We start from the raw sequence: 15,004 nt of genomic DNA, 5'->3' as shown, positions 1-15,004 counted from the left end.
GTAGTTGTGTTTGATAAAGGTTCGCAAAAACTTTGGATCGTTGATAAGATTTTGGGTCATAATTAGACGTTAAGGTAAATGTAAGGCGGTTTCTTGGTTTTTCAGCAGTTGAATCGGGTGACTCTCTTGCGACAACTCGAGTTACAAGCGGCATTGACGTACAGCGAAATAGAGCTAAATGAATTTAAATGGTTACCATCCCGGCCAGAGTGAACTTGACTGTCCATCATATCGGACTTGGTAGTTGTTGGGTTGGACTTAATATAGATTTATATATGTATATATTATACATCGGCCCATTACAAACACAAGTTAAATTACAAGTTTACAACATCAGTCAACAAAAGGTATGGAGTATCATCTACTCCGTACCTAACCTCCATCAATATATAATCTGCAGATTGATGGAAATTATAATTTAACTTATTATACTATTTTGTATTACTTCATCAAAGTAAGCTAAATTGATGGCTTAATGCCGACGGTTGAAATATACAAGCTTAATTAGAACATAAATATTGTTTTATAAAATACTTACACACTTGTAAGTATATGCAGGTTCAATCCAAATTTATAAAAGATAGAAGAGTGCAAGGACTTAAGGAAGAAGATTTGAAGGCTGAAGTACCATTTATGCATCAAGTTAAGAAGCTCCGGGTTATATTTAAAGACGGTGCATAACTGAGGGTAAATAGTGTAAATGGAAAACAAGGATTCTCCAATTAGGGTTACAACCCTTTATTATTTTTCTCTCAAATTTTCTGGTTTTCTCTCTCATAATAATCGATTGTACCGATTATATAGATTTCATATATTTTGTATACAAGTGATATTTAGATGATATCACTTGATTGTGTAATAATTTTACAATAATATGAATAATAATCCGGCTCTTAATAGGGCCGACTACCCTTGTTTTGGGTGCTTCTTGTTGTGGTGATTGATCTGATTATAAATTGTTCATCGCCAAAAAAGAAGGAAAGAAAACAAATATATACCTACGTAAATCTGAGCGTTGAGTCTTGAAGATTCACTCTACAAAGCTTGTGTGGTTATTTAGTTATATTTTACTTTTCCATTTAAGTATAAAAAGGTAATATAATACTCTTATTAATTACATTTTACTTTTTTATTGTTATACTTCAAAATGTAATGTAAATTCTGCACAGAGAATCATTGCCGAAAATGGTTATGAAAAATGATGGATCCTACATTATGTTTTCACTCGATTCGTTGTTTTACCCTGAATCTGTACTAGCTTGATTATCAATCAAAAAGGCAGTTTGATATTCTTAACATTGGATAATCCGGTATCCGAATTTCAGATTCAAATGGGCAAACAGATCTACTATCCAAAATTTTGGATATCCGGTTTTGAACACCCGTAAGTGTTGAACAACAACTTATTTTCATCTATTCACTATTAAATTGTTTTTCATAGATTAAATTTCATAATAGCTTTTTTTTTGTTTTGATGGCTAGTACGAGTATTTTATAATCAAGCTATGTTACAAATGAAGTCTACATCTCCTTGTTCTTTTTTTCCAAATAGAAAAAAAAGTTTTTTTATACGGTAATAGTTTTAGCTTTCAGTAATTTATTGCTCACCAAAGCAAGTTATAATGAAGGTATATATAATTCGAAGTGTATATATATATATTATATATAGATATATGTTATGGTATTACATGTATCTATATGTATAGGTGTATGTAGATGTATATCAATATATGTATATTGAGTGCTAATGGTAACCAATAGATGTGTGCATATTTTAATGTTAACTTTCATTTTGCTACTTTTGTAGTGTATACTATGGATATTTTACATAGCAAGTGTTACTACAAGATGAAAGTAAGTCCAAACTAACTTGCTATCAGTCTGACCTTCTGTTTGTCCATACTAAATTTTTTTGAGTAGCTTGTTATCTTGTTATGACTTGGAATTATATTGGTAAACTAAATGGAAATCTCATCTTACCCAGGTGTTGGTGATGATGACCAGACCTAGGATAAGTAGGCTCAGGTTCGAGTCGTGCACAATTGATTTGGGGTTTATATGTATAAGATCGCCTAATAGTATATAAGGGTTGGGGGAGAGCTTCCCCACTCCTCCTCTCCCCCTCCCCGATTTTTCTTCTCCTCCCCTCCCCTAATGCTAGGAGCACCTCGCCACCCATCCCATCCCCTTCCCTCCCCACCCTTTTGTATTTAATTTAATTTCTATTTATTTTAAAATTAAAACATTTTATTTAATAAATAAAACATTTTATTTAATAATTAAAACACAAATAAAACACACAGTCTTATTCAAACACACGAAAACAAGTAAAACATACAACTTAATCAACATAAACATACAATTAAGGCGCCAACCCATCTGTACTGCTCACAAAGGGCGCGTTTCTACGCCAAAACCATCTCCAACATCGGCCCGCTGAGGTGATCCTGTGGCCTGATCACGGAGTCTATATCATTCTGTCGCTGTTGACTCTGGATCATCCGTGTCATCTCCTCCTTCTGTTTCTTCCAAGCCTCCTCCGCCGCCATATAGATATCCATCATCGCCTTCTGCATCTGCATCTTCTCCTCCCGAGCTCGTTTTTTATCCTCATTATCGCATTTCAACTCCGCGACCATTTTCAAGAACTCCTCAGATGTAGTAGAGGCGGAGCAGCAGCCTGCTTACCCTTAGCTTTACGGCGGGGTGGCACGGGTCTAGCAGGATGTACTGGTGCATCATCCATGTCGCTCTCTCCCTCCTCTTCTTGCTCCAACTGGTCCTCATTCAAGTCAATATGGACCGATGCCTCCCCCGATGAACGTACATGGACAGACCCTTCCGTTCTTGCCCTTTTGCTACCCGACTCTTCACAAATCCCCTCCAATGTAAGAACCTCCGACCATTTCAGCCCTTTCCTCAAAACTTGCCACGCCTCTACATGCGGAAACCCGGACTTGTTATTGTATTTCTGCATATACAATGTCACGGCCGCCTTAAGCACATCCTGGTCACTTTGGCCACTCAACATCTTACTTTTCTTAACATTGTAGATACTACAAAATCCCAACACCTTATGCTTCAAATCCTTCCATTTCGACCGACACATTTCCGGGGTACATCCCGAATCACGTTTCAAGTGTGAGTCCATCTAAAACTTCACCTTCTTCCAAAACGAACCCGCTGTTTGGGCGTTTCCGACATATGGATCCTCGAAAACGTTTAACCAAGCTTTTGCCAAACACACTGTAACACTCGTCATTTAAAAATAAGGATTTCCAAAAACTTTTGCCTAACGGCGTTAAAAGAAAGCGGAATTAAACTTTAAAAGTCCAAACCAGCAAAATCTGTTTGGTTTATTCATTAAATGGTGTTACTAGCCATATCATCAAAATAAGTCTAAATGGAAATCCATCGGTTGCCCAACATTAAACAACCGAGTACATTATCAATACAAGTCATTAATATTTAAACATAAAGCAAATGTCTAAAGCGAGCAGCCACTATGGGTAAACTATAGCTAGCTTCAAGATCATCTACCCATGCCTCACATCTTCTCACATCTACATGCTCACTATTGTTGGACCTGAGGGCACAACACATTAAAAGAGCAAGTGTTAGCTAACGAATTAGCTAAGTAAGATAACACATAAGTTATAAAACGTTTGTCCATTTAAAACATTATATAAAAGTCATAATTACATCGTCAAGGCACATATCACATCAATGCATCACATCATCCATAACATATCACCGCATCAAACATCATCATCATAGGTTGAATCACCTAACTGTGCCTAATCATCTTTTACTTTACATATAACATATAAGCAACATCGTATAGTGTGACATAAGTCACTTACATTAGGCGTGACATAAGTCACTCATCACATATAAGGTGTAAGTTTGTGTGTAGGCGGTCATAAGACCTAACAGGGAACCTCACACCCGACTGGATGGATAAGCTTTTCAGCGGTCCATCAGTGTCGTTAAGGAATGGCAAGCCAATCCAGGAGTAATCCGTATGTTCAATGACAATGGGGTTGGTAAGACCTCCCGTATTACTCTTCACGTTGTACCATGTTGCAAGGATCCACCCAAGCAACCACATCAACGCACTTAACCGGGCTAGGGCAAGTACGGGTTAAGCTTAACACTTTCACATCAAATTTATGAGCTCGATTTCACATCACATATAGTTTAGGTGTTTACACAACCTAAACAATCATCACATATACATCATTACGTTTGGGCCCTTAAACGTGCACGTGTCATGGCAACTTAATAAGTCTAGTGAACTAGATGAACAAGCCATGCAATCATGCACATTTCACATATCATCATCATACATCACATTTCATAGCATTTCATTTCATATCATCACATCTCATATCATAGCATATCATTTCATAGCATATCATTATATGTCATATCATAACGTCACATATCTTTGGGTTAGCATTTCAGGCTTCAATATGCATATACATAGCCCATATCACCTCCCGTATAATCCCGAATACCCTTAAGAAAACAAGATACCATTTGGGATGTTATTATATGAAAACTATGTTTTTGTTGAACCCTCGGCGTGTCAAAGTAGTGTATCTTACCTCGTAGAAGCACACAATAAGTGATAACCTAAGTTACCGAGTTTTGAAAGTATTCCCGACTACCTATAATCATTAAACGACATAATGAGCTAATAAAATACCCACTTACTTGTGGTCATAACTCAGGTCTCGATACCTATAAACATGACCCACGACAAGACTTGATGCATTGGAGGTTCGATTAATGCTTTAGAACTTACATAACTCGACGAAACTCGACATTCACTCACTAATTTAACCTTTCTGAACACTTGAAATCATCATCATCTTTTAAAAGCATAACCATTAGAAAGTACTCTCTCACGGTTCCGTGGATAGCTTATTTGTCAAAATCGGAGTTACGGTTCAAAAGTTATGGTCGTTTAAAAATGTTAACATAAATCAGTCCCTAACGGGAGTTACGAATATTTGTAACGGGAGTTACAGTGGGGGTGTTATCGCAGTTATCCAGGTAACGGGAGTTACACAACCATAACGGGAGTTATGACGACCAGTCGTGAAAAACAACCCCAAAACCCAACCAAACACATCCCAAACGACTTTAACACAACTCCAGGTCTTATGAACATCAAATACACTTAAAATAAGACCAAAATCACTCATTGAAAACACCAATTAATCCTTGAATCATATACTAACTTTATACAATCGATTTAAAACCCGTAATGACCTAAAATTGATTATAAACGTAATTGAATCCAACGCAAACCCTAAAACCAGAAATCAATGGGTTGAAAAGACTTATTATGCATAAAATCAATGTGGCTAATCATCAATTACCTGGGGATAGCAAAGGGGATGCAAAACTTGATCAAAACACCCTCGAATCACCCAAACGACGATGAAATCGTATAATAGAATGCTATGGAACCAAGGGATAGCTAGGGCTTCAAAAGAAATGTATATCCTCTGTATTATGAGTCTAATGACAGATTATTAGACCCTTAACCCGTTTTTGAGTTCAACCCTATGTCAAAACTAGTCCCTAAGCTTCCAAACGACTCATATTTAGCTCAAAACACCTATAGGGAATACTTACAACACATTAAACACTTTAAGCACCTCTAAAGACATATAAATACCTCTTAAACACATTATTACATCAATCATTAAGGCACTTAAGCCTCACACGTATAACACATTAAACACATCTAAGCATTAAATCTCCTAGAGACTTAACGGACACATAGTGTTGACTTAACGACCCAAGTCAACCGTTAATTAAAAAGTTCGGGATGTTACACACACCTCTTCATCCTTCCCCCAATTTCGACACTCGTTTTTACCTTTAACCGAGACTTGGGTCTCGGGTATTGCTTCCTCTTCTTCCTCCTCGACCTCTTCTTTTTCTTCTTCTTCTTGAACCTATTGACTTTAACTCGCGAAGTGTGATGATGAACCACCCGCGAAACCCGAAAACCCGGGTTGATTTTCATTCGCGAAACCCGAAAACCCGATATTAATTTGTTGGACACTTGACGGCACGGATTCGAGAAACAATGGATCCATTCTACTCAAGAAATCATCAACGGGTTATGGCCTATACACATTTTTTTTAATATGGTGTAACGTTTGAATCATCAGGCATGGATACCGGCACCACTGTGCCCAACTCCCTCCCCACCCAACTGGTACCGGGGGTCGGCGCGGTGTGCCAACCGGTACCGACTCGGTGCCATACCCACTCCGTCCACCCTAAGGCTTTGTGGTCATGGATATGGTAGCGGGAGGGGATTTCTCAAGTTGGCTAACATGACCGATTAATCATGTTAGCCAATTCTTAACTCTTAGATTAAAATCAAATGTCAAGATTTAAAGTCCATTTTTAAAAGTTCATTTCAATTTAAGGGTCTATTAATCATGTTGGAAATAACTTAAAGGAATCATTTCCTTATTGTAGTTGGTTCCATGTAATACACAAAGAATTTGAAAAGGTAAAAAATATTTATGAAACTCCACCATGCCACCAGGTGCATATTCTGAGATCACAACCTCCTACCTCAAAATTCGCAAAACATTCTGAAGAGTTCTTTATTCAATACCTTCTGGATTAAAAGAATTGTTTTTGGCCAACGTAGCTTTGTTTCCTTTGCAGTCAACACTTCTAATACCGGTGTTTAGGGTTATTTTTAGATCATTAATTTGTTCCTCTAAAATATTGTCAAAATCAATATGATTTCATGTGTTTCTTACCTCTAGTTTAAAATGTCCATAGAAGTGGAAAAAAGATACAAGTTTATCGTGGAAGAAAGATGACAACAACAAGTTCGTTAATTTTTACCCATTGTTGCACATTTGTTATTAACTGGACTAAATGTTATTGAGTAGAATTTGTAAAGTTATGTTATTTTTTTGAACTAAATGTTAGTGCTTCTTTGTTTAGTTAAGCTATAAATTAGATTTTGTGACTTAATGGTGATCGAGTGTATAAGTTTATGTTAATTCTTACTGATATGTGAAACAAAGGAGTTTGTGTGAACCAGCCCTGTCCGTGGGCTTCTTTAGGTCAGTTTCAACCCATAATTAGCAAAAAAGGCCATTTGAAGATCTGACTCTATTTAAACCCCCTACTGTAACATCCGCGAATTTTGACCCTTTGACTTCTATGAAAAATGCTTTTTAAATTGAGTTAATGATGGGTTTAGCTCATTTGAGATTAAATGATGGGCAAAACGCTTAACGAGTCACGTGACTACGTGTTGGACAATACGTTATTAGATGACTTATGACGACGATTTAATTAAGCTAGTAATGTATGAAGCGGGTCAACCCATGACCCAACCCCACCCCCTTATCCTCATCTCCTCCCTCCCACCCACTCATTCTTCATCTCCTTTCTCTCTCTAACTCTCTTCCAAGAACACACACACACACACACTTCTCTCTCTCTCTCTCTAGATTTCTATCACTTTTATAAAAACTTAAGCAAGATTAAGAACTAGATTAATAATCAACATCATCTTCTTAGCATCATATCAAAAATTCGGGTTTTGAAGTCCAAGGTGCAAGAAAACATCCCATACGGGTCAAGATTCGGGTTTGAGTGCTAGGTGAAGATTTGGTAAGCTAAACTTGTTCCATAACCTTTATTTTATCTTGGTTTACTTGTTTCTAGTTGATGTCAAGTGGATTCGGGTCTTGAATCGAGTCGAAAAGCTTGCAAGTGTCATTTAGGGCTTTAGGAAGTTAATTCAAGATATTGAGTTTGATTTGAGTTATGGAATGGATTTGTAAGGTGGGTTATGTTTATTTATGTTAAGGTATGTTTAATTATGCTTCAAAATGAGTCTCAAAGCCTCCTAAATCGATTTCTAGGTCAAAAATTGAGTTTGGGTCGAGTTTGGTTCGTGTTTGGATGATCTGGAACTGAACTGGGCATAGGTGCGTCGCACCAGGGTCTGAGTGAGTTTTCTGAACAAAAAAATGCGTCGCACCACTCTTCTGGTGCGCCGCACCTGACCCCTGAACATCGCAAACTCACTTGTTCTTAAAATAGTCGTATCTCTCAAACCGTAAGCCCAATCGAGACGTGTGACCTACCGTTGGATTCGTGAAAGAGTCTAGTTTCTTGTAATAACCCTCATTTGGGATGAGACCTCCCCCATTTCTAAAAATGTCGAGTCTAAGTGTCTTATTTACACCCGAGAAGGTTGTTTAAGCGTTAGTGGGGTTGTGACTCAATTTGAACTTGCTAGACCAAATTGTTAAGGTTATAAAAGTTGGAATTGATTGTAATGTGATGTACATTGATAGGTTGTGGACACGTGGCGATCGTTGAACGTTTATAACCCAAATTTAACTTGTCGTTTTGCTTGGAAACCAAGGTGAGTTCCGTAGTTCCCTACTCGCTTGAGATTCAGGCTGGAAAGTGCACCCATACGTGTTTGTTTATTTGATTGATTTATAAATGGTTTGATGGTTTCTAATTAATTTATTTGCACTTGTTATGATTAAATATTGTGTGATTAAATGTTGATTGAATTGTGGATTGAATTATGGATTGTTTGATGAATTGATTGATTGATTATGCATATGTTTGGATTACAGTAGTTATTAGGATAGTTGTGCATACATGGATGTCGATTATACGTTCAAAGAGTTTGGTATGTGGTGGGAAGGCTGCGGGTGACCCTATATATAAGCATCGAGAACTCGTTGGAGGTAGAATCCTCCTAAGTGTATGCACGTATGGTTTCGGTTGGTTGGATTGATGGATGATTATTGATGGAATTGTGATAGAGGCAACACACTTAAGCTTCGATATGGATATTGGCTAGTTTGTGGGACTTTGTGGTAAACCAAGGTTTGGGGCGGTTTTGGGAAATGCATTTGGGATGCATTGGTTGGTTGTTAATGGTTGTAAAGGCAGGTTGTTGAACCGTAAGGCCACTCTACGAGTAATGGTTCTAAAGGCAGGTTGTTGAACCGTAAGGCCACTCTATGAGTACTTTGGATTTTGGCATGCATATCATAGGCATTCGACATTGGCATGCATATCATACGCATTATGACTTTGACTTGCATACGATTCCTATTTGGCATTGGCATATTATGTGTTTACCATCACACGCTTGTTTATATTGTGAAATCATGATGGGTTGATAGTGTGGTACGTGAAGGCTACTTGTATGCTGGATCTTCCTTATATGTATTGTGATTATTGTCGATGGCTCCTTGTGATCCATCACTACGAACTCACCAACCTAGTGTTGAATTTGTTTAGTGCACTTTTCAGGTATTCATGTGAAGTTGGAGTATTGATTGGCTACTTTTCGTTTCTGCTAGAGCTTGGATTGGGACTCCCATGGATCCGTGATCCGTGGTCCATTTAGGTTTATGCTTGGTACTTATGAAATTTGTTGTAATGACCCGTTTATTTCTCATTCATGACTTCTTGTTTACTTTGTATCTTGCACCTTAAATGTTGGTTTGGATTCACCGAATCCTTAATTTTCATGTAGTTTATATTCTACGATAATTCCACTGTGTGCTATATAATTTCCGTAATATTTCGAGCCCTAGCTCGGGGTGTTACACCTACCCAACCAGACCGACCCTGTATAGGACAGTTCAACCTTAAAGATTTAAGTGTGCAATCAGCTGCAAGGTGACGAGGTGATTGTCCAAATAAAAACACCACTTGGGATGCTGAGGAGAATGATTTTAAGGAAAATAAGCAACATAAATCGAGTCATTTGGACTAATGACTAACATTTGGGAGTTTACTAAATAGCTTATGACCACAAAAGAAAGATTTCCTATATGTTCTTGAGGTCTTTTCCATCACCCACAATTTACAAAATTAGAAAAGATTAATACCCTTCCCTTAAAAAAATTCTGTTATGGAGAATGAAATCTTAGAGAACATAAATTGTGAATCCAAATGAGAATGAAATCTTAGAGAACATAAATTGTGAAGATCTAATTAAACAATTTGCTATGAAAAATGTTAGGAGAACTTCACGGATCATCGGATAAATAAATAACTACTATGGTATGTAATTCTAAAATTATGATCTTATTATGCATATATAAAATTTTGTTATAATGCTAGTTATCGTTTATAAAAAAAATTGTTTATATGTTTGAATTCGGCTAAAGCTAGGGGCATATTTTTCTTTGTTTGGCCGGGGTGTTAAAATTCTCGGGATCGCCATTGTACGTAAGCTCTGTACAGATTTGTTGTTTCACGATGATATCTAGAGAATGAAGTTTATTTATAATAGATCCCGTTGGAGCTTTCTTTTGATGATGACAAAATTTGAAATGGCTAGATAATTTCAATGGCCTCACCTGTGTGATACTTTAGTATAGGAAAAACATTTGTTATTAAAGTTATTAAGGTTCATGGTTAGTGTAAAACGATATGAACTTAATTTGTTATATTTGTGTTGATATATTCTTCACACAATTTTTAAAAAACCAAACTAGATTGTGTGATCGACTTATATTGTTCGTTGGGTCCCTTAATTGATGTCATTGGTGATTCACTTTACATTTGATGTAAATTGGCGCAAAACGCATATCCTTTTTAATCCAAGATTGAATTCGTTTGTTCCTTTAAAAATTCTTGTTAATAAAGTTGAAAGATTCATCAACATATAAAAGAAATGTCGGACCTCCTTATGAGACTTCGATAAACCACTGATAAACACGTAGGAGTTGGAACGGATAGATTGAACAACATTAACTCCAAGCTTTGACAAATTACGATTTCACTTGTTCATATTTTAAGAAGGAGCTATTGTTTTGGTCTTTTGGGTTAATGATTGAAAAATGTGATGGATGGATTGGATATGGTGTTTTGGAGGTGGAAGTTGGGGGTGTTGGTGCAGCCAGGTGTTGAAATCTTATTGGTGGAAACTCATGGTGAGAATTATACTAGAACACACGGGTATATTGTTTATTTTGAATAGATTTGAAAATGGCGTCTAATTCATAAAATACCTCTTTTTTTGTGTTTACTTATGTAATTATCCCCCAAAGAAAAATAGGATAATGTGGGATTGTGGGCTATATATTCTTGTCACACGACAACATTGAATAACAAAAAGAGCATATACGTGGGGGCTGTTGTGTTTGGTTCATCAAAACAAAGTTCAAAGTTGTAATAAACCAGAAATCGTTCGTGTTCGGGTGCGGAAGTAAGGTGATTAACAATGGTGGATGTGTGTGTTTTAGTGTCTGTATTGAGAGAGACAGGGAAGTGTGTTTGGAAAGCTTGGAATTATATTTTGCAAGTATGATCAAAAGGTTACAAAATGTTAAGGCTTTGAGGGGTATTTATACTCTAAGTAAATACATAAGCTCCCCCTCAACCTTATATTACATATACACATTTACAAAGATAATGAAATACAACTAAGCACTATTTTGAATTTCTAACATTCTCCCCCTTAGTGCTTGGTTGTCTACAATCAATTCCTCCTGTTCCTCTTCCTCCTTTTCTCAGCTCGTCTTTTCTTATTCTTTCTTTTCTTGTAATCTTGAGCTGCTTTTGTTGTAGATGGTTTATCTTTCATGGAATTCCAAAAAGCTTTTTTCTTGTAACTATTCCAAGAGTCATTCCAATACCTTTTAGGAATGAAATGCCAGTTAGCACCTTCTGGACGTTCATCAGGCAATCTGATATTATCTTGAAAGTTCACTGGAGGAATATTATGAGGACCTCGTTCATGACTTGGATTCCAAAGAACCCATGAACCTGTCTTAGTATGAATGATTCCTTCTCTTGGTCTAATAGTTCTAACAGCAATTAGATCTCTAACTCTTTGACGCATGTCAATTGTCTCTTGGATCCTTCTTATATGTCTTTCTCTTTGAATTTGAATGTTTTCATTTTCTCTTGGATCAGGATTATCATGAATGGCTCTGAGGAAGAATAAGCAATATTTCAGAGTGCCATCTAAATACTTGGGAAAATCAGATGCACGGACAAAGATTTTTCCTCTGAAGCTGTTAATGAAAACAAATCCATCCAATTCTTCTATTGGATCTCCAATTTGATAAGAATCCAACTCATAACCTCCTGCTCTCTGAATTGGTTTTGTAAGATTGATTCTTCTTGTTCTCCTTTCTAAACCAATCTGGAAATCATTGAACTCATAATATCTGATTAAAGCCTGAATGTGACTCTTCAGAGCTTCATAAGCAAGGAGTTGATCTGGAGTCTTTGTGATCAAATGAGCATACTGGTTGTAGAGAAAGATGATGTCAGAGATTGGTAAGTTTTGAAAAGATTCTTCATGAATAGCATAGATGTGACCATCAGCTCTTTGCACTCTAAATCGGACAAGTCTTTGATTCTGATATTTGATAGGAGCAATTAATGTCAATACTCTTGTAATAGGACTCTGGAACTGATTATACCACTCTTCACTTCTTACTGGTGCTTTCAGCATTCATCATTTCCAAATATGTATCCCTTTGATTTTGATGTCTGAAAAGAAAGAATGCTCTCAACCTATTCAAGGGCATGTTGAGTCTTTCCTCAGATGAGCAGTAAATCGGGAAGGCTCTTTCTTCAATGTATCTAGCCCTGCATACTAATGCTTCAGGTCTGACATTCAGATTCAGCATTTGAGCATAATTCTCATGAAAATATCCTTCATTAATTCGCCAGATTTTGTCTCGAGTGATTCTTGGATGTCTAATGCCCATGCTAAGCTCTCTTGGAGTGTCAAGATTATTTGTATCTCTTAGATCATAGACAATCTCTTCAAAGATATCTTTTTCAAATTGTTCTTGAGACATAGCAGGTCTTGGTGGAGCATCATTAGAATCATCCGAATCAGAATCACTGTCATCATCAGTCCTCTTCTCAGGTTGAAACGGATCAAGATCACTGTTTTGATCAGAACTTGATGTGGTTGAGTAGTAGTGAGAGATGTATTTAACAAGTGGAGGCAGATCATCTGAATCAGAATTATGAACTTGATGAGCTTGAGATGATGAAGGAATATCCACACTTTGAACTTGATCTTGATTTCCTTCTGTTGTATCTTGAACATTTACTTCTTGTGTTGTATTATGACCTTCTCCACTATCTTGAACATTATTCTCCCCCTCGGGTTGATCATCCGGGTTTTGATCATCCCGACTTCTTAAGATAGTGGCCGGTCGACATTGTTGTTCAAGCTCACTTAATCTCTTTCGAATTGCATCAGTTTCAGCTTTATGAGCAGTATCAGTATCCAGGAAATGTTGATAAGAAAGAATTGATTGACAAATTGCTTGCTTTGGTGGATTCAGATTGGGTTCAGATCGTAATCTACGAAGTACTGCCATTATAAGAGTATCAGTGGATATACCACTTTCATGAAGCCTGTTAGCAGTAAAATCATTCAAATAGGTATCACTGAGATCACAATCCGATGAAGATGAAGAACTTGATGAAGAATCAGGAGAATCAGGATCAGGAAATGATTGTTGAGTTGAAGAAGTTGGAATTTCTGGGAGTGTTGGTGATGAAATTGGAGATGATTGAGTAATTGGCGGTGTGGATATGATTGGTTGAGATGACAAAGGAGTAACAGCTGGAACAGTTGAAATATGAGTAGATGATGTAGAGATTGGAGTATTAACAGATGAGCCAATTCTAAGTGCACCACCAGTAAGCAATCTGCGTGGTGAAGAACTAGTTTGAGTCATTGGAAGTTTGCCAGTGATGGTATATCGGGATGCACGTAAGACACTTTCTTGTTCTTGTTCAATCCCTTCAACCAAATGAGTCACAAGATTACGAACAATCGGAGATAGAATTACAACAGCTGGAGATTCAAAAATTGAAGTATCAGGAGTAATAGAAGCTGACACATCAGTAGTTCCAAGTGGTTCTACTAAGTGACCTGACGACATCATGATTGTCACAGGATTTCCTGTTGGTTCAAGAGTTTGAACAACAGTTGATGATTCGGCTTCACAACCAGAATCCTTTGGAAAGTGGACAAACATAACACCGGTGTCACTTAGATCAACCGTTAAACCCAAAGCACGAATAGCTTCAGCAACTGCTCGAGCTCGAGAGAGTTCAAACTGTCGTTGAGCCAATTCAGCTACACGGGTGCCTTCGTTCAAAGCTGGCATAATGTTAGCAATGGAAGGACTTCCAACCAATCCTTGAGAGGGCACTAAAGCCGAGCTCTCTATGTTTGTTCCGGCAGCATCACCTAGATGTGCAGATGGTATAACAATCGGTGTAAGTGTCCTAGGGGTACTAGACAGACGTGCAGAATCGAAAGTCAAGAGAGGGGCAGATGTCTCTTTATCTTCAACATCCACAGACTCTAAAGGAGACTAGGATGGAGTACGTGGATTTTGCCCATGCAAAAATGAGACGTCAGTCTGTAGAGAGACTTCCGAATGGCTAGTGGAGGTTTGACCGTGCAAGAGTTGGGTGCTCTCGTCTTCTATCCTAGGTCGAACCCGGCGAGTATATGTTGTTTGAACTAATGGAAGGCCAACGTTTTCTTTATGCCTTATACCTAGCCCGGACCTCTCAACCTCTCTAACATTTTCAACTCCGCCCTCATTTCCACCTTGTTCCTCTGGGATGTCTATTACATCATCAGCAAATTGATTGGCTTCATTTTCAGATGAATCATTATCAGAATCAGCCACATCTTCTTGTTCAGCCTGGGAGAAACGATCATACTCAAAGCGAGATCTTTTGAATGTTTTCTTTTTAATATTAACAGGAATGGACTTCCTGCGGCCTTGAAAGTATGTCGGTGGAGGAGATAGGAAAATAGGTGTAGAAATTGTTGATGAAGGAATTTGAGTTGGAATTTGTGATTGAGGCATTGTTGGGGGTTCTGGTGTTAGAATTTCTGGAAGTGGAGATGTTTGTATTGGTGAAGAGTGTCTTTGTAGTGAAGGTGTTCTTGGTGATGGTG

Source organism: Erigeron canadensis, chromosome 9 (genome assembly GCF_010389155.1).
Source record: "Erigeron canadensis isolate Cc75 chromosome 9, C_canadensis_v1, whole genome shotgun sequence".
Classification (NCBI taxonomy): Eukaryota; Viridiplantae; Streptophyta; class Magnoliopsida; order Asterales; family Asteraceae; genus Erigeron; species Erigeron canadensis.
This window is presented reverse-complemented; position numbering follows the sequence as displayed.